The 24,104-nt window shown below is 43.9% G+C and overlaps 1 long non-coding RNA gene across 12 annotated transcripts in view; it reads left to right on the top strand.

Moving 5' to 3' along the window:
• LOC307181261 overlaps nucleotides 1-24,104 on the top strand; it is a 1,302,881-nt gene that overhangs the window by 1,045,040 nt on the left and 233,737 nt on the right. For 11 of the 12 annotated variants that reach the window (XR_013826245.1, XR_013826246.1, XR_013826247.1 and 8 more), the window contains exon 5: nucleotides 7,717-7,802. The exons of the other annotated variant lie outside the window; for it this stretch is intronic. This is a non-coding gene — a long non-coding RNA (uncharacterized lncRNA). The remainder of the gene's footprint in view (nucleotides 1-7,716; nucleotides 7,803-24,104) is intronic. 12 annotated transcript variants of the gene reach the window in all.

Below are 24,104 nucleotides of genomic sequence, written 5' to 3'. Positions count from 1 at the left end.
ACTTTGGGGTGGCTGTGTCTTTTTGATTTTAATTTCCCTAAGCTATAGGACGATAAGTGGCAGTGCCCTAGGCTCTGTTGCTTTGTTTTTTAGATGTTTCAGGAAACACCATACACTTCTCCCGAGTGGTTGTTGGCAATTTACATCCCGCCCATCAGCATAACAAGGCTCCCAGTTCTCCATGGCCTGTCCTGCCTTTCTGGATTTTACACTTTTTTCAGATGGCCCTTTTGACGGGGGGAAGTGAGACTTCATTGTAGTGCAGATTTCCTTTGCAAGCTTGCTTGGTTGGCCAAAAAGGGCGTATGCATTTTTTCCTGAATATATTCAGGAAAAAACGCATACGCCCTTTTTGGCCAAGTGCATCATTGTGGACGTTCTGCCTCTTTTCCTATGCTTTCAATGCAATTCCAGTCTACCTCCTGAAATCGGTTTCCTGCAATTCTGCCCCGCTTTCAAGTCCTCTTGGCAGCCTTACTTCAGTCTATTTTTGGACGATAGCTGTCATTTATAACTCTGCAGGTTTGTGAATTACAGTGCCCCTGAGCTCCTTTCTTCAACTCGCTTTCTTTTGAGCTGGCCGCAACACGGCAGGATGGCTCAGGCCCTAATCTGGTTCTGGCATGGCACGCTGAGCCTTTGGTTAATTCCTCTTCCTGGTAGGAAATGAGAGTTAAATTTGCCCGTCCAGACACCTCCAGCTAGTCTCTCATTGGTTCTCGCTATTCCTGTTCATCTTCCGCAGAAATTGCAAACTGGGCCAAACAGGAGGTTAAAGGGACTGACTCTCCAAGTCGGGAGAGTGTTAGTAAAGCGTCTGGAATGTTGCACCCGAGTACCAGGGTACGAAAACTGAGACATATTTGAACACGTCTCCCGATCACATGGTTGATCATACTCTAGGTTCCACATGCATGTTTTAGCTGAAGGAAGAATACTTTAAACCTGGAGAGTTAAGACCCGTGTAATGGGTACCATGCAATATGACTTCAAAGGGTCTTCATTTGCTCACCGAACCTCTCCAATCCTATCACTGCTGTGTTTATGCCCCTGTACACATGCTTGATTCTCTTTTGGAGACATAGCAATCCATAGGTTTTAAGATACTTACTAGTCAGGTACATTCTTAGGCGTTTAATATGCGATGTTGAGTCCATTTCGTTGAGCAAGGAGTAGCTCTTGTCTATTCCATATTTGACTTAAGGAACTTTATCTGTGCTCATTTCAATCTCTGGTTTTATGCAGCACCCCAACTCACCTTTACCCTTAAGCAAGCATAAGTTGGTTTTCTAAATTTGAGACCCTGTTCTGTTCTGTAATTCAGTTCCTGTGTAGCCAAGTTTACATTCCGTGTATTACTGATATCTTATGATGTTTCTTTTTCTGTGTGACTTACTTCAGTTAGAATCATCGTACCTGAATCCACTCATTGTGCTGCTAAGGGCCTGATGACACAGATTTCATTGCTGAGTGATATTGCTTTGTAAGTAAATACCACAACTTCTTTATCCATTTTTCACTTTCTGCGATGTTGAACTTGTACTGTAAACGAGGTTCTTGTAAACAGAGCCGTTCCAAACTTTGGGGTGGCTGTGTCTTTTTGATTTTAATTTCCCTAAGCTATAGGACCATAAGTGGAAGTGCCCTAGGTTCTGTTGCTTTGTTTTTTAGATGTTTCAGGAAACACCATACACTTCTCCCGAGTGGTTGTTGGCAATTTACATCCCGCCCATCAGCATAACAAGGCTCCCAGTTCTCCATAGCCTGTCCAACTTTTCTGTATTTTACACTTTTTTCAGATGGCCCTTTTGACTGGGGGGAAGTGAGACTTCATTGTAGTGCAGATTTCCTTTGCAAGCTTGCTTGGTTGGCCAAAAAGGGCGTATGCGTTTTTTCCTGAATATATTCAGGAAAAAACGCATACGCCCTTTTTGGCCAAGTGCATCATTGTGGACGTTCTGCCTCTTTTCCTATGCTTTCAATGCAATTCCAGTCTACCTCCTGAAATCGGTTTCCTGCAATTCTGCCCCGCTTTCAAGTCCTCTTGGCAGCCTCACTTCAGTCTATTTTTGGACGATAGCTGTCATTTATAACTCTGCAGGTTTGTGAATTACAGTGCCCCTGAGCTCCTTTCTTCAACTCGGTTTCTTTTGAGCTGGCCGCAACACCGCAGGATGGCTTCAGGCCCTAATCTGGTTCCGGTAGGGCACGCTGAGCCTTTGGTTAATTCCTCTTCCTGGTGGGAAATGAGAGTTAAATTTGCCCGTCCAGACACCTCCAGCTAGCCTCTCATTGGTTCTCGCTATTCCTGTTCATCTTCCGCAGAAATTGCAAACTGTGCCAAACAGGAGGTTAAAGGCGCTGACTCTCCAAGTGGGGAGAGTGTTAGTAAAGCGTCTGGAATGTTGCACCCGAGTACCAGGGGAGGAAACCTGAGACATATTTGAACACGTCTCCCGATCACATGGTTGATCATACTCTGGGTTCCACATGCATGTTTTAGCTGAAGGAAGAATACCTAAAACCTGGGTAGTTGAAACACGTGGAATGGGTACCATGCAATATGACTTCAAAGGGTCTTCATTTGCTCACCGAACCTCTCCAAACCTATCACTGCTGCGTTTATGCCCCTGTACACACGCTTGATTCTCTTTTGGAGACATAGCAATCCATAGGTTTTAAGATACTTACTAGTCAAGTACATTCTTAGGCGTTTAATATGGGGTGTTGAGTCCATTTCGTTGAGCAAGGAGTAGCTCTTGTCTATTCCATATTTGGCTTAAGGAACTTTATCTGTGCTCATTTCAATCTCTGGTTTTATGCAGCACCCCAACTCACCTTTCCCCTTAAGCAAGCATAAGTTGGTTTTCTAAATTTGAGACCCTGTTCTGTTTTGGAATGCAGTTCCTGTGTAGCCAAGTTTACATTCCGTGTATTAGTGATATCTTATGATGTTTCTTTTTCTGTGTGACTTATTTCAGTTAGAATCATCGTACCTGAATCCACTCATTATGCTGCTACGGGCCTGATGCCATAGATTTCATTGCTGAGTGATACTGCATTGTACGTAAGTACCACAAGTTCTTTATCCATTTTTCACTTTCTGTGATATTGAACTTGTACGGTAAACGAGGTTCTTGTAAACGGAGGCGTCCCAAACTTTGAGGTGGCTGTGTCTTTTTGATTTTAATTTCCCTAAGCTATAGGACGATAAGTGGCAGTGCCCTAGGCTCTGTTGCTTTGTTTTTTAGATGTTTCAGGAAACACCATACACTTCTCCCGAGTGGTTGTTGGCAATTTACATCCCGCCCATCAGCATAACAAGGCTCCCAGTTCTCCATGGCCTGTCCTGCCTTTCTGGATTTTACACTTTTTTCAGATGGCCCTTTTGACGGGGGGAAGTGAGACTTCATTGTAGTGCAGATTTCCTTTGCAAGCTTGCTTGGTTGGCCAAAAAGGGCGTATGCATTTTTTCCTGAATATATTCAGGAAAAAACGCATACGCCCTTTTTGGCCAAGTGCATCATTGTGGACGTTCTGCCTCTTTTCCTATGCTTTCAATGCAATTCCAGTCTACCTCCTGAAATCGGTTTCCTGCAATTCTGCCCCGCTTTCAAGTCCTCTTGGCAGCCTTACTTCAGTCTATTTTTGGACGATAGCTGTCATTTATAACTCTGCAGGTTTGTGAATTACAGTGCCCCTGAGCTCCTTTCTTCAACTCGCTTTCTTTTGAGCTGGCCGCAACACGGCAGGATGGCTCAGGCCCTAATCTGGTTCTGGCATGGCACGCTGAGCCTTTGGTTAATTCCTCTTCCTGGTAGGAAATGAGAGTTAAATTTGCCCGTCCAGACACCTCCAGCTAGTCTCTCATTGGTTCTCGCTATTCCTGTTCATCTTCCGCAGAAATTGCAAACTGGGCCAAACAGGAGGTTAAAGGGACTGACTCTCCAAGTCGGGAGAGTGTTAGTAAAGCGTCTGGAATGTTGCACCCGAGTACCAGGGTACGAAAACTGAGACATATTTGAACACGTCTCCCGATCACATGGTTGATCATACTCTAGGTTCCACATGCATGTTTTAGCTGAAGGAAGAATACTTTAAACCTGGAGAGTTAAGACCCGTGTAATGGGTACCATGCAATATGACTTCAAAGGGTCTTCATTTGCTCACCGAACCTCTCCAATCCTATCACTGCTGTGTTTATGCCCCTGTACACATGCTTGATTCTCTTTCGGAGACATAGCAATCCATAGGTTTTAAGATACTTACTAGTCAGGTACATTCTTAGGCATTTAATATGCGATGTTGAGTCCATTTCGTTGAGCAAGGAGTAGCTCTTGTCTATTCCATATTTGGCTTAAGGAACTTTATCTGTGCTCATTTCAATCTCTGGTTTTATGCAGCACCCCAACTCACCTTTACCCTTAAGCAGGAATAAGTTGGTTTTCTAAATTTGAGACCCTGTTCTGTTCTGTAATTCAGTTCCTGTGTAGCCAAGTTTACATTCCGTGTATTAGTGATATCTTATGATGTTTCTTTTTCTGTGTGACTTACTTCAGTTAGAATCATCGTACCTGAATCCACTCATTGTGCTGCTAAGGGCCTGATGACACAGATTTCATTGCTGAGTGATATTGCTTTGTAAGTAAATACCACAACTTCTTTATCCATTTTTCACTTTCTGCGATGTTGAACTTGTACTGTAAACGAGGTTCTTGTAAACAGAGCCGTTCCAAACTTTGGGGTGGCTGTGTCTTTTTGATTTTAATTTCCCTAAGCTATAGGACCATAAGTGGAAGTGCCCTAGGTTCTGTTGCTTTGTTTTTTAGATGTTTCAGGAAACACCATACACTTCTCCCGAGTGGTTGTTGGCAATTTACATCCCGCCCATCAGCATAACAAGGCTCCCAGTTCTCCATAGCCTGTCCAACTTTTCTGTATTTTACACTTTTTTCAGATGGCCCTTTTGACTGGGGGGAAGTGAGACTTCATTGTAGTGCAGATTTCCTTTGCAAGCTTGCTTGGTTGGCCAAAAAGGGCGTATGCGTTTTTTCCTGAATATATTCAGGAAAAAACGCATACGCCCTTTTTGGCCAAGTGCATCATTGTGGACGTTCTGCCTCTTTTCCTATGCTTTCAATGCAATTCCAGTCTACCTCCTGAAATCGGTTTCCTGCAATTCTGCCCCGCTTTCAAGTCCTCTTGGCAGCCTCACTTCAGTCTATTTTTGGACGATAGCTGTCATTTATAACTCTGCAGGTTTGTGAATTACAGTGCCCCTGAGCTCCTTTCTTCAACTCGGTTTCTTTTGAGCTGGCCGCAACACCGCAGAATGGCTTCAGGCCCTAATCTGGTTCCGGTACGGCACGCTGAGCCTTTGGTTATTTCCTCTTCCTGTTGGGAAATGAGAGTTAAATTTGCCCGTCCAGACACCTCCAGCTAGTCTCTCATTGGTTCTCGCTATTCCTGTTCATCTTCCGCAGAAATTGCAAACTGTGCCAAACAGGAGGTTAAAGGCGCTGACTCTCCAAGTGGGGAGAGTGTTAGTAAAGCGTCTGGAATGTTGCACCCGAGTACCAGGGGAGGAAACCTGAGACATATTTGAACACGTCTCCCGATCACATGGTTGATCATACTCTGGGTTCCACATGCATGTTTTAGCTGAAGGAAGAATACCTAAAACCTGGGTAGTTGAAACACGTGGAATGGGTACCATGCAATATGACTTCAAAGGGTCTTCATTTGCTCACCGAACCTCTCCAAACCTATCACTGCTGCGTTTATGCCCCTGTACACACGCTTGATTCTCTTTTGGAGACATAGCAATCCATAGGTTTTAAGATACTTACTAGTCAAGTACATTCTTAGGCGTTTAATATGGGGTGTTGAGTCCATTTCGTTGAGCAAGGAGTAGCTCTTGTCTATTCCATATTTGGCTTAAGGAACTTTATCTGTGCTCATTTCAATCTCTGGTTTTATGCAGCACCCCAACTCACCTTTCCCCTTAAGCAAGCATAAGTTGGTTTTCTAAATTTGAGACCCTGTTCTGTTTTGGAATGCAGTTCCTGTGTAGCCAAGTTTACATTCCGTGTATTAGTGATATCTTATGATGTTTCTTTTTCTGTGTGACTTATTTCAGTTAGAATCATCGTACCTGAATCCACTCATTATGCTGCTACGGGCCTGATGCCATAGATTTCATTGCTGAGTGATACTGCATTGTACGTAAGTACCACAAGTTCTTTATCCATTTTTCACTTTCTGTGATATTGAACTTGTACGGTAAACGAGGTTCTTGTAAACGGAGGCGTCCCAAACTTTGAGGTGGCTGTGTCTTTTTGATTTTAATTTCCCTAAGCTATAGGACGATAAGTGGCAGTGCCCTAGGCTCTGTTGCTTTGTTTTTTAGATGTTTCAGGAAACACCATACACTTCTCCCGAGTGGTTGTTGGCAATTTACATCCCGCCCATCAGCATAACAAGGCTCCCAGTTCTCCATGGCCTGTCCTGCCTTTCTGGATTTTACACTTTTTTCAGATGGCCCTTTTGACGGGGGGAAGTGAGACTTCATTGTAGTGCAGATTTCCTTTGCAAGCTTGCTTGGTTGGCCAAAAAGGGCGTATGCATTTTTTCCTGAATATATTCAGGAAAAAACGCATACGCCCTTTTTGGCCAAGTGCATCATTGTGGACGTTCTGCCTCTTTTCCTATGCTTTCAATGCAATTCCAGTCTACCTCCTGAAATCGGTTTCCTGCAATTCTGCCCCGCTTTCAAGTCCTCTTGGCAGCCTCACTTCAGTCTATTTTTGGACGATAGCTGTCATTTATAACTCTGCAGGTTTGTGAATTACAGTGCCCCTGAGCTCCTTTTTCAACTCGCTTTCTTTTGAGCTGGCCGCAACACGGCAGGATGGCTCAGGCCCTAATCTGTTTCTGGCATGGCACGCTGAGCCTTTGGTTAATTCCTCTTCCTGGTAGGAAATGAGAGTTAAATTTGCCCGTCCAGACACCTCCAGCTAGTCTCTCATTGGTTCTCGCTATTCCTGTTCATCTTCCGCAGAAATTGCAAACTGGGCCAAACAGGAGGTTAAAGGGACTGACTCTCCAAGTCGGGAGAGTGTTAGTAAAGCGTCTGGAATGTTGCACCCGAGTACCAGGGTACGAAAACTGAGACATATTTGAACACGTCTCCCGATCACATGGTTGATCATACTCTAGGTTCCACATGCATGTTTTAGCTGAAGGAAGAATACTTTAAACCTGGAGAGTTAAGACCCGTGTAATGGGTACCATGCAATATGACTTCAAAGGGTCTTCATTTGCTCACCGAACCTCTCCAATCCTATCACTGCTGCGTTTATGCCCCTGTACACATGCTTGATTCTCTTTCGGAGACATAGCAATCCATAGGTTTTAAGATACTTACTAGTCAGGTACATTCTTAGGCGTTTAATATGCGATGTTGAGTCCATTTCGTTGAGCAAGGAGTAGCTCTTGTCTATTCCATATTTGACTTAAGGAACTTTATCTGTGCTCATTTCAATCTCTGGTTTTATGCAGCACCCCAACTCACCTTTACCCTTAAGCAAGCATAAGTTGGTTTTCTAAATTTGAGACCCTGTTCTGTTCTGTAATTCAGTTCCTGTGTAGCCAAGTTTACATTCCGTGTATTACTGATATCTTATGATGTTTCTTTTTCTGTGTGACTTACTTCAGTTAGAATCATCGTACCTGAATCCACTCATTGTGCTGCTAAGGGCCTGATGACACAGATTTCATTGCTGAGTGATATTGCTTTTTAAGTAAATACCACAACTTCTTTATCCATTTTTCACTTTCTGCGATGTTGAACTTGTACTGTAAACGAGGTTCTTGTAAACAGAGCCGTTCCAAACTTTGGGGTGGCTGTGTCTTTTTGATTTTAATTTCCCTAAGCTATAGGACCATAAGTGGAAGTGCCCTAGGTTCTGTTGCTTTGTTTTTTAGATGTTTCAGGAAACACCATACACTTCTCCCGAGTGGTTGTTGGCAATTTACATCCCGCCCATCAGCATAACAAGGCTCCCAGTTCTCCATGGCCTGTCCTGCCTTTCTGGATTTTACACTTTTTTCAGATGGCCCTTTTGACCGGGGGGAAGTGAGACTTCATTGTAGTGCAGATTTCCTTTGCAAGCTTGCTTGGTTGGCCAAAAAGGGCGTATGCGTTTTTTCCTGAATATATTCAGGAAAAAACGCATACGCCCTTTTTGGCCAAGTGCATCATTGTGGACGTTCTGCCTCTTTTCCTATGCTTTCAATGCAATTCCAGTCTACCTCCTGAAATCGGTTTCCTGCAATTCTGCCCCGCTTTCAAGTCCTCTTGGCAGCCTTACTTCAGTCTATTTTTGGACGATAGCTGTCATTTATAACTCTGCAGGTTTGTGAATTACAGTGCCCCTGAGCTCCTTTCTTCAACTCGCTTTCTTGTGACCTGGCCGCAACACCGCCGGATGGCTTCAGGCCCTAATCTGGTTCCGGCCCGGCATGCTGAGCCTTTGGTTAATTCCTCTTCCTGGTGGGAAATGAGAGTTAAATTTGCCCGTCCAGACACCTCCAGCTAGCCTCTCATTGGTTCTCGCTATTCCTGTTCATCTTCCGCAGAAATTGCAAACTGGGCCAAACAGGAGGTTTAAGGGACTGACTCTCCAAGTCGGGAGAGTGTTAGTAAAGCGTCTGGAATGTTGCACCCGAGTACCAGGGGAGGAAAACTGAGACATATTTGAACACGTCTCCCGATCACATGGTTGATCATACTCTAGGTTCCACATGCATGTTTTAGCTGAAGGAAGAATACCTTAAACCTGGGTAGTTGAAACCCGTGGAATGGGTACCATGCAATATGACTTCAAAGGGTCTTCATTTGCTCACCGAACCTCTCCAATCCTATCACTGCTGCGTTTATGCCCCTGTACACATGCTTGATTCTCTTTCGGAGTCATAGCAATCCATAGGTTTTAAGATACTTACTAGTCAGGTACATTCTTAGGCGTTTAATATGGGGTGTTGAGTCCATTTCGTTGAGCAAGGAGTAGCTCTTGTCTATTCCATATTTGGCTTAAGGAACTTTATCTGTGCTCATTTCAATCTCTGGTTTTATGCAGCACCCCAACTCACCTTTACCCTTAAGCAGGAATAAGTTGGTTTTCTAAATTTGAGACCCTGTTCTGTTCTGTAATTCAGTTCCTGTGTAGCCAAGTTTACATTCCGTGTATTACTGATATCTTATGATGTTTCTTTTTCTGTGTGACTTATTTCAGTTAGAATCATCATACCTGAATCCACTCATTGTGCTGCTAAGGGCCTGATGACACAGATTTCATTGCTGAGTGATATTGCTTTGTAAGTAAATACCACAACTTCTTTATCCATTTTTCACTTTCTGCGATGTTGAACTTGTACTGTAAACGAGGTTCTTGTAAACAGAGCCGTTCCAAACTTTGGGGTGGCTGTGTCTTTTTGATTTTAATTTCCCTAAGCTATAGGACCATAAGTGGAAGTGCCCTAGGCTCTGTTGCTTTGTTTTTTAGATGTTTCAGGAAACACCATACACTTCTCCCGAGTGGTTGTTGGCAATTTACATCCCGCCCATCAGCATAACAAGGCTCCCAGTTCTCCATGGCCTGTCCTGCCTTTCTGGATTTTACACTTTTTTCAGATGGCCCTTTTGACCGGGGGGAAGTGAGACTTCATTGTAGTGCAGATTTCCTTTGCAAGCTTGCTTGGTTGGCCAAAAAGTGCGTATGCGTTTTTTACTGAATATATTCAGGAAAAAACGCATACGCCCTTTTTGGCCAAGTGCATCATTGTGGACGTTCTGCCTCTTTTCCTATGCTTTCAATGCAATTCCAGTCTACCTCCTGAAATCGGTTTCCTGCAATTCTGCCCCGCTTTCAAGTCCTCTTGGCAGCCTTACTTCAGTCTATTTTTGGACGATAGCTGTCATTTATAACTCTGCAGGTTTGTGAATTACAGTGCCCCTGAGCTCCTTTCTTCAACTTGCTTTCTTGTGACCTGGCCGCAACACCGCAGGATGGCTTCAGGTCCTAATCTGGTTCTGGCACGGCACGCTGAGCCTTTGGTTATTTCCTCTTCCTGTTGGGAAATGAGAGTTAAATTTGCCCGTCCAGACACCTCCAGCTAGTCTCTCATTGGTTCTCGCTATTCCTGTTCATCTTCCGCAGAAATTGCAAACTGTGCCAAACAGGAGGTTAAAGGCGCTGACTCTCCAAGTGGGGAGAGTGTTAGTAAAGCGTCTGGAATGTTGCACCCGAGTACCAGGGGAGGAAACCTGAGACATATTTGAACACGTCTCCCGATCACATGGTTGATCATACTCTGGGTACCACATGCATGTTTTAGCTGAAGGAAGAATACCTAAAACCTGGGTAGTTGAAACCCGTGGAATGGGTACCATGCAATATGACTTCAAAGGGTCTTCATTTGCTCACCGAACCTCTCCAATCCTATCACTGCTGCGTTTATGCCCCTGTACACATGCTTGATTCTCTTTCGGAGACATAGCAATCCATAGGTTTTAAGATACTTACTAGTCAGGTACATTCTTAGGCGTTTAATATGCGGTGTTGAGTCCATTTCGTTGAGCAAGGAGTAGCTCTTGTCTATTCCATATTTGACTTAAGGAACTTTATCTGTGCTCATTTCAATCTCTGGTTTTATGCAGCACCCCAACTCACCTTTACCCTTAAGCAAGCATAAGTTGGTTTTCTAAATTTGAGACCCTGTTCTGTTCTGTGATTCAGTTCCTGTGTAGCCAAGTTTACATTCCGTGTATTACTGATATCTTATGATGTTTCTTTTTCTGTGTGACTTATTTCAGTTAGAATCATCATACCTGAATCCACTCATTGTGATGCTAAGGGCCTGATGACATAGATTTCATTGCTGAGTGATATTGCTTTGTAAGTAAATACCACAACTTCTTTATCCATTTTTCACTTTCTGCGATGTTGAACTTGTACTGTAAACGAGGTTCTTGTAAACACAGGCGTCCCAAACTTTGGGGTGGCTGTGTCTTTTTGATTTTAATTTCCCTAAGCTATAGGACCATAAGTGGAAGTGTCCTAGGCTCTGTTGCTTTGTTTTTTAGATGTTTCAGGAAACACCATACACTTCTCCCGAGTGTCTGTTGGCAATTTACATCCCGCCCATCAGCATAACAAGGCTCCCAGTTCTCCATGGCCTGTCCTGCCTTTCTGGATTTTACACTTTTTTCAGATGGCCCTTTTGACCGGGGGGAAGTGAGACTTCATTGTAGTGCAGATTTCCTTTGCAAGCTTGCTTGGTTGGCCAAAAAGGGCGTATGCGTTTTTTCCTGAATATATTCAGGAAAAAACGCATACGCCCTTTTTGGCCAAGTGCATCATTGTGGACGTTCTGCCTCTTTTCCTATGCTTTCAATGCAATTCCAGTCTACCTCCTGAAATCGGTTTCCTGCAATTCTGCCCCGCTTTCAAGTCCTCTTGGCAGCCTTACTTCAGTCTATTTTTGGACGATAGCTGTCATTTATAACTCTGCAGGTTTGTGAATTACAGTGCCCCTGAGCTCCTTTCTTCAACTCGCTTTCTTGTGACCTGGCCGCAACACCGCCGGATGGCTTCAGGCCCTAATCTGGTTCCGGCCCGGCATGCTGAGCCTTTGGTTAATTCCTCTTCCTGGTGGGAAATGAGAGTTAAATTTGCCCGTCCAGACACCTCCAGCTAGCCTCTCATTGGTTCTCGCTATTCCTGTTCATCTTCCGCAGAAATTGCAAACTGGGCCAAACAGGAGGTTTAAGGGACTGACTCTCCAAGTCGGGAGAGTGTTAGTAAAGCGTCTGGAATGTTGCACCCGAGTACCAGGGGAGGAAAACTGAGACATATTTGAACACGTCTCCCGATCACATGGTTGATCATACTCTAGGTTCCACATGCATGTTTTAGCTGAAGGAAGAATACCTTAAACCTGGGTAGTTGAAACCCGTGGAATGGGTACCATGCAATATGACTTCAAAGGGTCTTCATTTGCTCACCGAACCTCTCCAATCCTATCACTGCTGCGTTTATGCCCCTGTACACATGCTTGATTCTCTTTCGGAGTCATAGCAATCCATAGGTTTTAAGATACTTACTAGTCAGGTACATTCTTAGGCGTTTAATATGGGGTGTTGAGTCCATTTCGTTGAGCAAGGAGTAGCTCTTGTCTATTCCATATTTGGCTTAAGGAACTTTATCTGTGCTCATTTCAATCTCTGGTTTTATGCAGCACCCCAACTCACCTTTACCCTTAAGCAGGAATAAGTTGGTTTTCTAAATTTGAGACCCTGTTCTGTTCTGTAATTCAGTTCCTGTGTAGCCAAGTTTACATTCCGTGTATTACTGATATCTTATGATGTTTCTTTTTCTGTGTGACTTATTTCAGTTAGAATCATCATACCTGAATCCACTCATTGTGCTGCTAAGGGCCTGATGACACAGATTTCATTGCTGAGTGATATTGCTTTGTAAGTAAATACCACAACTTCTTTATCCATTTTTCACTTTCTGCGATGTTGAACTTGTACTGTAAACGAGGTTCTTGTAAACAGAGCCGTTCCAAACTTTGGGGTGGCTGTGTCTTTTTGATTTTAATTTCCCTAAGCTATAGGACCATAAGTGGAAGTGCCCTAGGCTCTGTTGCTTTGTTTTTTAGATGTTTCAGGAAACACCATACACTTCTCCCGAGTGGTTGTTGGCAATTTACATCCCGCCCATCAGCATAACAAGGCTCCCAGTTCTCCATGGCCTGTCCTGCCTTTCTGGATTTTACACTTTTTTCAGATGGCCCTTTTGACCGGGGGGAAGTGAGACTTCATTGTAGTGCAGATTTCCTTTGCAAGCTTGCTTGGTTGGCCAAAAAGGGCGTATGCGTTTTTTCCTGAATATATTCAGGAAAAAACGCATACGCCCTTTTTGGCCAAGTGCATCATTGTGGACGTTCTGCCTCTTTTCCTATGCTTTCAATGCAATTCCAGTCTACCTCCTGAAATCGGTTTCCTGCAATTCTGCCCCGCTTTCAAGTCCTCTTGGCAGCCTTACTTCAGTCTATTTTTGGACGATAGCTGTCATTTATAACTCTGCAGGTTTGTGAATTACAGTGCCCCTGAGCTCCTTTCTTCAACTTGCTTTCTTGTGACCTGGCCGCAACACCGCAGGATGGCTTCAGGTCCTAATCTGGTTCTGGCACGGCACGCTGAGCCTTTGGTTATTTCCTCTTCCTGGTGGGAAATGAGAGTTAAATTTGCCCGTCCAGACACCTCCAGCTAGTCTCTCATTGGTTCTCGCTATTCCTGTTCATCTTCCGCAGAAATTGCAAACTGGGCCAAAGAGGAGGTTAAAGGCGCTGACTCTCCAAGTGGGGAGAGTGTTAGTAAAGTGTCTGGAATGTTGCACCCGAGTACCAGGGGAGGAAAACTGAGACATATTTGAACACGTCTCCCGTTCACATGGTTGATCATACTTGGGTTGCACATGCATGTTTTAGCTGAAGGAAGAATACCTTAAACCTGGAGAGTTAAGACCCGTGTAATGGGTACCATGCAATATGACTTCAAAGGGTCTTCATTTGCTCACCAAACCTCTCCAATCCTATCACTGCTGCGTTTATGCCCCTGTACACATGCTTGATTCTCTTTCGGAGACATAGCAATCCATAGGTTTTAAGATACTTACTAGTCAGGTACATTCTTAGGCGTTTAATATGCGGTGTTGAGTCCATTTCGTTGAGCAAGGAGTAGCTCTTGTCTATTCCATATTTGACTTAAGGAACTTTATCTGTGCTCATTTCAATCTCTGGTTTTATGCAGCACCCCAACTCACCTTTACCCTTAAGCAAGCATAAGTTGGTTTTCTAAATTTGAGACCCTGTTCTGTTCTGTAATTCAGTTCCTGTGTAGCCAAGTTTACATTCCGTGTATTACTGATATCTTATGATGTTTCTTTTTCTGTGTGACTTACTTCAGTTAGAATCATCATACCTGAATCCACTCATTGTGCTGCTAAGGGCCTTATGACACAGATTTCATTGCTGAGTGATATTGCTTTGTAAGTAAATACCACAACTTCTTTATCCATTTTTCACTTTCTGCGATGTTGAACTTGTACTGTAAACGAGGTTCTTGTAAACAGAGCCGTTCCAAACTTTGGGGTGGCTGTGTCTTTTTGATTTTAATTTCCCTAAGCTATAGGACCATAAGTGGAAGTGCCCTAGCCTCTGTTGCTTTGTTTTTTAGATGTTTCAGGAAACACCATACACTTCTCCCGAGTGGTTGTTGGCAATTTACATCCCGCCCATCAGCATAACAAGGCTCCCAGTTCTCCATGGCCTGTCCTGCCTTTCTGGATTTTACACTTTTTTCAGATGGCCCTTTTGACCGGGGGGAAGTGAGACTTCATTGTAGTGCAGATTTCCTTTGCAAGCTTGCTTGGTTGGCCAAAAAGGGCGTATGCGTTTTTTCCTGAATATATTCAGGAAAAAACGCATACGCCCTTTTTGGCCAAGTGCATCATTGTGGACGTTCTGCCTCTTTTCCTATGCTTTCAATGCAATTCCAGTCTACCTCCTGAAATCGGTTTCCTGCAATTCTGCCCCGCTTTCAAGTCCTCTTGGCAGCCTTACTTCAGTCTATTTTTGGACGATAGCTGTCATTTATAACTCTGCAGGTTTGTGAATTACAGTGCCCCTGAGCTCCTTTCTTCAACTTGCTTTCTTGTGACCTGGCCGCAACACCGCAGGATGGCTTCAGGCCCTAATCTGGTTCCGGCACGGCACGCTGAGCCTTTGGTTGTTTCCTCTTCCTGGTGGGAAATGAGAGTTAAATTTGCCCGTCCAGACACCTCCAGCTAGTCTCTCATTGGTTCTCACTATTCCTGTTCACCTTCCGCAGAAATTGCAAACTGGGCCAAACAGGAGGTTAAAGGCGCTGACTCTCCAAGTGGGGAGAGTGTTAGTAAAGCGTCTGGAATGTTGCACCCGAGTACCAGGGGAGGAAAACTGAGACATATTTGAACACGTCTCCTGATCACATGGTTGATCATACTCTAGGTTCCACATGCATGTTTTAACTGAAGGAAGAATACCTTAAACCTGGGTAGTTGAAACCCGTGTAATGGGTACCATGCAATATGACTTCAAGGGGTCTTCATTTGCTCACCGAACCTCTCCAATCCTATCACTGCTGCGTTTATGCCCCTGTACACATGCTTGATTCTCTTTCGGAGACATAGCAATCCATAGGTTTTAAGATACTTACTAGTCAGGTACATTCTTAGGCGTTTAATATGGGGTGTTGAGTCCATTTCGTTGAGCAAGGAGTAGCTCTTGTCTATTCCATATTTGGCTTAAGGAACTTTATCTGTGCTCATTTCAATCTCTGGTTTTATGCAGCACCCCAACTCACCTTTCCCCTTAAGCAAGCATAAGTTGGTTTTCTAAATTTGAGACCCTGTTCTGTTCTGTAATTCAGTTCCTGTGTAGCCAAGTTTACATTCCGTGTATTACTGATATCTTATGATGTTTCTTTTTCTGTGTGACTTATTTCAGTTAGAATCATCATACCTGAATCCACTCATTGTGCTGCTAAGGGCCTGATGACACAGATTTCATTGCTGAGTGATATTGCTTTGTAAGTAAATACCACAACTTCTTTATCCATTTTTCACTTTCTGCGATGTTGAACTTGTACTGTAAACGAGGTTCTTGTAAACAGAGCCGTTCCAAACTTTGCGGTGGCTGTGTCTTTTTGATTTTAATTTCCCTAAGCTATAGGACCATAAGTGGAAGTGCCCTAGGTTCTGTTGCTTTGTTTTTTAGATGTTTCAGGAAACACCATACACTTCTCCCGAGTGGTTGTTGGCAATTTACAACCCGCCCATCAACATAACAAGGCTCCCAGTTCTCCATGGCCTGTCCTGCCTTTCTGGATTTTACACTTTTTTCAGATGGCCCTTTTGACCGGGGGGAAGTGAGACTTCATTGTAGTGCAGATTTCCTTTGCAAGCTTGCTTGGTTGGCCAAAAAGGGCGTATGCGTTTTTTCCTGAATATATTCAGGAAAAAACGCATACGCCCTTTTTGGCCAAGTGCATCATTGTGGACGTTCTGCCTCTTTTCCTATGCTTTCAATGCAATTCCAGTCTACCTCCTGAAATCGGTTTCCTGCAATTCTGCCCCGCTTTCAAGTCCTCTTGGCAGCCTTACTTCAGTCTATTTTTGGACGATAGCTGTCATTTATAACTCTGCAGGTTTGTGAATTACAGTGCCCCTGAGCTCCTTTCTTCAACTCGCTTTCTTTTGAGCTGGCCGCAACACCGCAGGATGGCTTCAGCCCCTAATCTGGTTCCGGTACGGCACGCTGAGCCTTTGGTTATTTCCTCTTCCTGGTGGGAAATGAGAGTTAAATTTGCCCGTCCAGACACCTCCAGCTAGCCTCTCATTGGTTCTCGCTATTCCTGTTCATCTTCCGCAGAAATTGCAAACTGGGCCAAACAGGAGGTTAAAGGCGCTGACTCTCCAAGTGGGGAGAGTGTTAGTAAAGCGTCTGGAATGTTGCACCTGAGTACCAGGGGAGGAAAACTGAGACATATTTGAACATGTCTCCCGTTCACATGGTTGATCATACTTGGGTTCCACATGCATGTTTTAGCTGAAGGAAGAATACCTTAAACCTGGAGAGTTGAGACCCGTGTAATGGGTACCATGCAATATGACTTCAAAGGGTCTTCATTTGCTCACCTAACCTCTCCAATCCTATCACTGCTGCGTTTATGCCCCTGTACACATGCTTGATTCTCTTTTGGAGACATAGCAATCCATAGGTTTTACGATACTTACTAGTCAGGTACATTCTTAGGCGTTTAATATGCGGTGTTGAGTCCATTTCGTTGAGCAAGGAGTAGCTCTTGTCTATTCCATATTTGACTTAAGGAACTTTATCTGTGCTCATTTCAATCTCTGGTTTTATGCAGCACCCCAACTCACCTTTACCCTTAAGCAAGCATAAGTTGGTTTTCTAAATTTGAGACCCTGTTCTGTTCTGTAATTCAGTTCCTGTGTAGCCAAGTTTACATTCCGTGTATTACTGATATCTTATGATGTTTCTTTTTCTGTGTGACTTACTTCAGTTAGAATCATCATACCTGAATCCACTCATTGTGATGCTAAGGGCCTGATGACATAGATTTCATTGCTGAGTGATATTGCTTTGTAAGTAAATACCACAGCTTCTTTATCCATTTTTCACTTTCTGCGATGTTGAACTTGTACTGTAAACGAGGTTCTTGTAAACAGAGCCGTTCCAAACTTTGGGGTGGCTGTGTCTTTTTGATTTTAATTTCCCTAAGCTATAGGACCATAAGTGGAAGTGCCCTATGTTCTGTTGCTTTGTTTTTTAGATGTTTCAGGAAACACCATACACTTCTCCCGAGTGGTTGTTGGCAATTTACATCCCGCCCATCAGCATAACAAGGCTCCCAGTTCTCCATGGCCTGTCCTGCCTTTCTGGATTTTACACTTTTTTCAGATGTCCCTTTTGACCGGGGGGAAGTGAGACTTCATTGTAGTGCAGATTTCCTTTGCAAGCTTGCTTGGTTGGCCAAAAAGGGCGTATGCGTTTTTTCCTGAATATATTCAGGAAAAAACGCATACGCCCTTTTTGGCCAAGTGCATCATTGTGGACGTTCTGCCTCTTTTCCTATGCTTTCAATGCAATTCCAGTCTACCTCCTGAAATCGGTTTCCTGCAATTCTGCCCCACTTTCAAGTCCTCTTGGCAGCCTTACTTCAGTCTATTTTTGGACGATAGCTGTCATTTATAACTCTGCAGGTTTGTGAATTACAGTGCCCCTGAGCTCCTTTCTTCAACTCGCTTTCTTTTGAGCTGGCCGCAACACCGCAGGATGGCTTCAGGCCCTAATCTGGTTCCGGTACGGCACGCTGAGCCTTTGGTTATTTCCTCTTCCTGGTGGGAAATGAGAGTTAAATTTGCCCGTCCAGACACCTCCAGCTAGCCTCTCATTGGTTCTCGCTATTCCTGTTCATCTTCCGCAGAAATTGCAAACTGGGCCAAACAGGAGGTTAAAGGGACTGACTCTCCAAGTGGGGAGAGTGTTAGTAAAGCGTCTGGAATGTTGCACCTGAGTACCAGGGGAGGAAAACTGAGACGTATTTGAACACGTCCCCCGTTCACATGGTTGATCATACTTGGGTTCCACATGCATGTTTTAGCTGAAGGAAGAATACCTTAAACCTGGAGAGTTGAGACCCGTGTAATGGGTACCATGCAATATGACTTCAAAGGGTCTTCATTTGCTCACCGAACCTCTCCAATCCTATCACTGCTGCGTTTATGCCCCTGTACACATGCTTGATTCTCTTTCTGAGACATAGCAATCCATAGGTTTTACGATACTTACTAGTCAGGTACATTCTTAGGCGTTTAATATGCGGTGTTGAGTCCATTTCGTTGAGCAAGGAGTAGCTCTTGTCTATTCCATATTTGACTTAAGGAACTTTATCTGTGCTCATTTCAATCTCTGGTTTTATGCAGCACCCCAACTCACCTTTCCCTTTAAGCAAGCATAAGTTGGTTTTCTAAATTTGAGACCCTGTTCTGTTCTGTAATTCAGTTCCTGTGTAGCCAAGTTTACATTCCGTGTATTACTGATATCTTATGATGTTTCTTTTTCTGTGTGACTTATTTCAGTTAGAATCATCATACCTGAATCCACTCATTGTGCTGCTAAGGGCCTGATGACACAGATTTCATTGCTGAGTGATATTGCTTTGTAAGTAAATACCACAACTTCTTTATCCATTTTTCACTTTCTGCGATGTTGAACTTGTACTGTAAACGAGGTTCTTGTAAACACAGGCGTCCCAAACTTTGGGGTGGCTGTGTCTTTTTGATTTTAATTTCCCTAAGCTATAGGACCATAAGTGGAAGTGCCCTAGGCTCTGTTGCTTTGTTTTTTAGATGTTTCAGGAAACACCATACACTTCTCCCCAGTGTCTGTTGGCAATTTACATCCCGCCCATCAGCATAACAAGGCTCCCAGTTCTCCATGGCCTGTCCTGCCTTTCTGGATTTTACACTTTTTTCAGATGTCCCTTTTGACCGGGGGGAAGTGAGACTTCATTGTAGTGCAGATTTCCTTTGCAAGCTTGCTTGGTTGGCCAAAAAGGGCGTATGCGTTTTTTCCTGAATATATTCAGGAAAAAACGCATACGACCTTTTTGGCCAAGTGCATCATTGTGGACGTTCTGCCTCTTTTCCTATGCTTTCAATGCAATTCCAGTCTACCTCCTGAAATCGGTTTCCTGCAATTCTGCCCCGCATTCAAGTCCTCTTGGCAGCCTTACTTCAGTCTATTTTTGGACGATAGCTGTCATTTATAACTCTGCAGGTTTGTGAATTACAGTGCCCCTGAGCTCCTTTCTTCAACTCGCTTTCTTGTGACCTGGCCGCAACACCGCAGGATGGCTTCAGGCCCTAATCTGGTTCCGGCACGGCACGCTGAGCCTTTGGTTATTTCCTCTTCCTGGTGGGAAATGAGAGTTAAATTTGCCCGTCCAGACACCTCCAGCTAGTCTCTCATTGGTTCTCGCTATTCCTGTTCATCTTCCGCAGAAATTGCAAACTGGGCCAAACAGGAGGTTAAAGGCGCTGACTCTCCAAGTTGGGAGAGTGTTAGTAAAGCATCTGGAATGTTGCACCCGAGTACCAGGGGAGGAAAACTGAGACATATTTGAACACGTCTCCCGATCACATGGTTGATCATACTCTAGGTTCCACATGCATGTTTTAGCTGAAGGAAGAATACCTGAAACCTGGGTAGTTGAAACCCGTGTAATGGGTACCATGCAATATGACTTCAAAGGGTCTTCATTTGCTCACCGAACCTCTCCAATCCTATCACTGCTGCGTTTATGCCCCTGTACACATGCTTGATTCTCTTTCGGAGACATAGCAATCCATAGGTTTTAAGATACTTACTAGTCAGGTACATTCTTAGGCGTTTAATATGCGGTGTTGAGTCCATTTTGTTGAGCAAGGAGTAGCTCTTGTCTATTCCATATTTGGCTTAAGGAACTTTATCTGTGCTCATTTCAATCTCTGGTTTTATGCAGCACCCCAACTCACCTTTACCCTTAAGCAAGCATAAGTTGTTTTTCTAAATTTGAGACCCTGTTCTGCTCTGTAATTCAGTTCATGTGTAGCCAAGTTTCCATTCCGTGTATTACTGATATCTTATGATGTTTCATTTTCTGTGTGACTTATTTCAGTTAGAATCATCATACCTGAATCCACTCATTGTGCTGCTAAGGGCCTGATGACATAGATTTCATTGCTGAGTGATATTGCTTTGTAAGTGAATACCACAACTTCTTTATCCATTTTTCACTTTCTGCGATGTTGAACTTGTACTGTAAACGAGGTTCTTGTAAACAGAGCCGTTCCAAACTTTGGGGTGGCTGTGTCTTTTTGATTTTAATTTCCCTAAGCTATAGGACCATAAGTGGAAGTGCCCTAGGCTCTGTTGCTTTGTTTTTTAGATGTTTCAGGAAACACCATACACTTCTCCCGAGTGGTTGTTGGCAATTTACATCCCGCCCATCAGCATAACAAGGCTCCCAGTTCTCCATGGCCTGTCCTGCCTTTCTGGATTTTACACTTTTTTCAGATGGCCATTTTGACCGGGGGGAAGTGAGACTTCATTGTAGTGCAGATTTCCTTTGCAAGCTTGCTTGGTTGGCCAAAAAGGGCGTATGCGTTTTTTCCTGAATATATTCAGGAAAAAACGCATACGCCCTTTTTGGCCAAGTGCATCATTGTGGACGTTCTGCCTCTTTTCCTATGCTTTCAATGCAATTCCAGTCTACCTCCTGAAATCGGTTTCCTGCAATTCTGCCCCGCTTTCAAGTCCTCTTGGCAGCCTTACTTCAGTCTATTTTTGGACGATAGCTGTCATTTATAACTCTGCAGGTTTGTGAATTACAGTGCCCCTGAGCTCCTTTCTTCAACTCGCTTTCTTGTGACCTGGCCGCAACACCGCAGGATGGCTTCAGGCCCTAATCTGGTTCCGGCACGGCACGCTGAGCCTTTGGTTATTTCCTCTTCCTGGTGGGAAATGAGAGTTAAATTTGCCCGTCCAGACACCTCCAGCTAGTCTCTCATTGGTTCTCGCTATTCCTGTTCATCTTCCGCAGAAATTGCAAACTGGGCCAAACAGGAGGTTAAAGGCGCTGACTCTCCAAGTGGGGAGAGTGTTAGTAAAGCGTCTGGAATGTTGCACCCGAGTACCAGGGAATGAAAACTGAGACATATTTGAACACGTCTCCCGTTCACATGGTTGATCATACTTGGGTTCCACATGCATGTTTTAGCTGAAGGAAGAATACCTTAAACCTGGAGAGTTGAGACCCGTGGAATGGGTACCATGCAATATGACTTCAAAGGGTCTTCATTTGCTCACCGAACGTCTCCAATCCTATCACTGCTGCGTTTATGCCCCTGTACACATGCTTGATTCTCTTTTGGAGACATAGCAATCCATAGGTTTTACGATACTTACTAGTCAGGTACATTCTTAGGCGTTTAATATGCGGTGTTGAGTCCATTTCGTTGAGCAAGGAGTAGCTCTTGTCTATTCCATATTTGACTTAAGGAACTTTATCTGTGCTCATTTCAATCTCTGGTTTTATGCAGCACCCCAACTCACCTTTCCCCTTAAGCAAGCATAAGTTGGTTTTCTAAATTTGAGACCCTGTTCTGTTCTGTAATTCAGTTCCTGTGTAGCCAAGTTTCCATTCCGTGTATTACTGATATCTTATGATGTTTCTTTTTCTGTGTGACTTACTTCAGTTAGAATCATCATACCTGAATCCACTCATTGTGCTGCTAAGGGCCTGATGACACAGATTTCATTGCTGAGTGATATTGCTTTGTAAGTAAATACCACAACTTCTTTATCCATTTTTCACTTTCTGCGATGTTGAACTTGTACTGTAAACGAGGTTCTTGTAAACAGAGCCATTCCAAACTTTGGGGTGGCTGTGTCTTTTTGATTTTAATTTCCCTAAGCTATAGGACCATAAGTGGAAGTGCCCTAGGTTCTGTTGCTTTGTTTTTTAGATGTTTCAGGAAACACCATACACTTCTCCCGAGTGGTTGTTGGCAATTTACATCCCGCCCATCAGCATAACAAGGCTCCCAGTTCTCCATGGCCTGTCCTGCCTTTCTGGATTTTACACTTTTTTCAGATGGCCCTTTTGACCGGGGGGAAGTGAGACTTCATTGTAGTGCAGATTTCCTTTGCAAGCTTGCTTGGTTGGCCAAAAAGGGCGTATGCGTTTTTTCCTGAATATATTCAGGAAAAAACGCATACGCCCTTTTTGGCCAAGTGCATCATTGTGGACGTTCTGCCTCTTTTCCTATGCTTTCAATGCAATTCCAGTCTACCTCCTGAAATCGGTTTCCTGCAATTCTGCCCCACTTTCAAGTCCTCTTGGCAGCCTTACTTCAGTCTATTTTTGGACGATAGCTGTCATTTATAACTCTGCAGGTTTGTGAATTACAGTGCCCCTGAGCTCCTTTCTTCAACTCGCTTTCTTGTGACCTGGCCGCAACACCGCAGGATGGCTTCAGGCCCTAATCTGGTTCCGGTACGGCACGCTGAGCCTTTGGTTATTTCCTCTTCCTGGTGGGAAATGAGAGTTAAATTTGCCCGTCCAGACACCTCCAGCTAGCCTCTCATTGGTTCTCGCTATTCCTGTTCATCTTCCGCAGAAATTGCAAACTGGGCCAAACAGGAGGTTAAAGGCGCTGACTCTCCAAGTGGGGAGAGTGTTAGTAAAGCGTCTGGAATGTTGCACCTGAGTACCAGGGGAGGAAAACTGAGACGTATTTGAACACGTCCCCCGTTCACATGGTTGATCATACTTGGGTTCCACATGCATGTTTTAGCTGAAGGAAGAATACCTTAAACCTGGAGAGTTGAGACCCGTGTAATGGGTACCATGCAATATGACTTCAAAGGGTCTTCATTTGCTCACCGAACCTCTCCAATCCTATCACTGCTGCGTTTATGCCCCTGTACACATGCTTGATTCTCTTTCTGAGACATAGCAATCCATAGGTTTTACGATACTTACTAGTCAGGTACATTCTTAGGCGTTTAATATGCGGTGTTGAGTCCATTTCGTTGAGCAAGGAGTAGCTCTTGTCTATTCCATGTTTGACTTAAGGAACTTTATCTGTGCTCATTTCAATCTCTGGTTTTATGCAGCACCCCAACTCACCTTTCCCTTTAAGCAAGCATAAGTTGGTTTTCTAAATTTGAGACCCTGTTCTGTTCTGTAATTCAGTTCCTGTGTAGCCAAGTTTACATTCCGTGTATTACTGATATCTTATGATGTTTCTTTTTCTGTGTGACTTATTTCAGTTAGAATCATCATACCTGAATCCACTCATTGTGCTGCTAAGGGCCTGATGACACAGATTTCATTGCTGAGTGATATTGCTTTGTAAGTAAATACCACAACTTCTTTATCCATTTTTCACTTTCTGCGATGTTGAACTTGTACTGTAAACGAGGTTCTTGTAAACACAGGCGTCCCAAACTTTGGGGTGGCTGTGTCTTTTTGATTTTAATTTCCCTAAGCTATAGGACCATAAGTGGAAGTGCCCTAGGCTCTGTTGCTTTGTTTTTTAGATGTTTCAGGAAACACCATACACTTCTCCCCAGTGTCTGTTGGCAATTTACATCCCGCCCATCAGCATAACAAGGCTCCCAGTTCTCCATGGCCTGTCCTGCCTTTCTGGATTTTACCCTTTTTTCAGATGTCCCTTTTGACCGGGGGGAAGTGAGACTTCATTGTAGTGCAGATTTCCTTTGCAAGCTTGCTTGGTTGGCCAAAAAGGGCGTATGCGTTTTTTCCTGAATATATTCAGGAAAAAACGCATACGACCTTTTTGGCCAAGTGCATCATTGTGGACGTTCTGCCTCTTTTCCTATGCTTTCAATGCAATTCCAGT

This window comes from Stenella coeruleoalba (genome assembly GCF_951394435.1).
Source record: "Stenella coeruleoalba genome assembly, contig: scaffold_78, whole genome shotgun sequence".
NCBI classification, from domain to species: domain Eukaryota; kingdom Metazoa; phylum Chordata; class Mammalia; order Artiodactyla; family Delphinidae; genus Stenella; species Stenella coeruleoalba.
The sequence above is the reverse complement of the archived record's forward strand: the minus strand, read 5'-3'. Positions and strand labels throughout refer to the sequence as shown.